The sequence below is a fragment of the Tachysurus vachellii genome, chromosome 1 (assembly GCF_030014155.1).
Source record: "Tachysurus vachellii isolate PV-2020 chromosome 1, HZAU_Pvac_v1, whole genome shotgun sequence".
Lineage (NCBI taxonomy): Eukaryota > Metazoa > Chordata > Actinopteri > Siluriformes > Bagridae > Tachysurus > Tachysurus vachellii.
The window spans coordinates 42,691,311-42,693,810 of NC_083460.1; the positions used below are offsets into that span (position 1 = coordinate 42,691,311).

The 2,500-nt window shown below is 37.7% G+C and overlaps 2 protein-coding genes across 3 annotated transcripts in view; both read left to right on the forward strand.

The window, feature by feature from the left end:
• Positions 1-132, forward strand: part of tmem9b (TMEM9 domain family, member B) — a 4,502-nt gene extending 4,370 nt beyond the window's left edge. Inside the window, exon 5 of the mRNA XM_060875218.1 lies at positions 1-132. This exon is cut by the window's left edge and continues 1,006 nt beyond it. The gene's annotated coding sequence lies outside the window, so the exon portion shown is untranslated.
• A 328-nt stretch (positions 133-460) lies between these two features.
• The window catches only part of dennd2b (DENN domain containing 2B), a 76,545-nt gene continuing 74,505 nt past the window's right edge, over positions 461-2,500 (forward strand). The window contains exons 1-2 of one of the 2 annotated variants that reach the window (XM_060875408.1): positions 461-571; positions 1,714-1,752. The gene's annotated coding sequence lies outside the window, so the exon portion shown is untranslated. The remainder of the gene's footprint in view (positions 572-1,713; positions 1,753-2,500) is intronic. The other variant, XM_060875482.1, reaches the window with a different exon arrangement.

The following is a 2,500-nucleotide window of genomic DNA, read 5'->3' on the forward strand; positions in this document are numbered from 1 at the left end:
AATATTGTTCTGTTGTGGAACCTGTTTGTGTTTAAATTCATGTTTCAGGAGTTTAGGGACCGATGATTAGGTTCATATCTGATGTTTTATCTTGTACCTGTGAGCATTAATAATAAATTCTATCCGCTTCTGTTTGAGTTTATTTATTTATTTATAGACAAACATCAGGATTGTTAGTTTACTGACTGATTGTCATGTAATTGTTAAAGTTCTCCAGAATTAAAATCTTTCTTCATGCCGACTAACGATTTCTTTCTTTCTTTTTTACCTTTATAAGGATGAGTTATGAACAGTTTATTGTTAATCTACAAACCGCAGTTAGTTTTATTAACTCGACTTGTTTCAGTGTGAAATTAAAAGAAAAAAGGTGCAATTTGCGAATCGATTCTCATACTACGATTCATTTGATGTTACACAGAGAGTCGTTTCAAGGGAATGAATCGTTCGCGAGTCACTCATCAGTACACACTGCGTTCAGCTCGGACTCACACACACACACACACACACACTCGGACCTCAGGCATGGACTTCTGAGACACTTTTGCTGTTTTAGCACTCGGAATAAAAGAAGGTGAGTTTTTTCTTTTTTATTCTTGCGTGATGTGTGTGTGTGTATGAGTGCGTGTGTGTGCGTACGTGTGTATGAGCTTGCTTGTGTGTATGAGTTTGCGTGTGAGAGTGTGTGTATATGAGTTTGCGTGTGAGAGTGTGTGTGTATATGAGTTTGCGTGTGAGAGTGTGTGTGTGTATGAGTTTGCGTGTGAGAGTGTGTGTGTATATGAGTTTGCGTGTGAGAGTGTGTGTGTATATGAGTTTGCGTGTGAGAGTGTGTGTGTATATGAGTTTGCGTGTGAGAGTGTGTGTGTATATGAGTTTGCGTGTGTGTGTATGAGTTTGCGAGTGAGAGTGAGTGCGTGTGTTTGTGTGTGTGAGTACGTGTGTTTGTGTGTGTGAGTGCGTGTGTTTGTGTGTGTGAGTGCGTGTGTTTGTGTGTGTGAGTGCGTGTGTTTGTGTGTGTGAGTGCGTGTGTTTGTGTGTGTGTGTATGTGTGTTGGGTCAGATATCATTACTATAACACAATTAGATAAAAGTTCATTAAACTGCCGCTTTAGTGACTCCAGTGTTTGTTCTTATCGTCATAGAGAAACTGCAGTTTAAAGATTTTAATAAACACATTGAATAAAATAATAAATAACTGGAGATTAACATTTAATTTTTATATTTTGTTTTACTGTTTAGTTTATATTCGTCCCGTTCTCTTATATTTAGGAGACACTCTCTCTCTCTCTCTCTCTCTCTCTCTCTCTCTCACACACACACACACACACACACACACACACACTCATACACACCTACGGTCAAACCTTCATAATTCTTATTATTGAATAAAGTATTGAATTATTCCAGGGAACTAGGGGGCGCTCTTAAACCTCTTATGATGCTGAGAGACTATTATTGTTGTGTTTATTATGTGCACTTTTATTAGATGATCAAACATAATGTAAGATGATAGTTACTATATTTAAAATTGTATATCTTGTTATTTTTTGGTAGCTGGATTGGGTTTAAGACTTTTAGCTAAATGCAGCAATTTGCAGTGTTTATAGGTTCTGTGTTTATTCTCTCTGACCAACCAACTGTTATCATCATCATCATCATCATCATCATCATCATCATCACCACCATCATCATGTTATTTCTTTCTCTTTGCAGCTGTAACTGAGAAATTTCCCCATTTTGGGACGAATAAAGGTATATCTTATCTTATCTTATCTTATCTTATCTTATCTTATCTTATCATCATCATCATCAGTGACTCTTCATGCCCCTGAGGAGCACAGTGTGGGAAATACAAATGTACTAACACTAATAATACTAAACTTAATCCACACCCTCTCTCTCTCTCTCTCTCTCTCTCTCTCTCTCTCTCTCTCTCTCTCTTTCTCTCTCTCCCTCCCTCTCCCCCTCACCCTCTCTCTCTCTCTCTCTCTCTCTCTCTCTCTCTCTCTCTCTCTCTCTCTGTGTTCGCATTCCCTTAATTGAAATTTATGAACCTAATAATTGAAGGTCATACAAATGAAAGTGAATTTCCAAATATGGTATAAATATTTTTTCCAGCTATTTTGACAGGTTTGGTGTTTGGGGAACGTATACAGATGTCTATAAAAAGGTTCCAGTCTACATTTAGTATTTTATATACTGGGTTTGTTTTAGTGAAGTGAGCTCAGACCTTGCCTTGTGTTCTGTCAACAAGCGTCCCATCACGCACACGTCCTGAACACACACCTGCTTTAGACTGACATGCTGATAAAACATCTACTGCATCAGTACTTTCTGATTGGAGAAGCGATTACAAAAATGACATAAAGTACAGAGCTCTAAGGCAGAGTCACTGTCATCACAGTTGATGATTTCTCTTTAATAGCATGTCCCCATATGTTTTATTCCTCTCACATCACACCATTTTAACATCTATTAAATATGGGATTCTTGGCCTCAT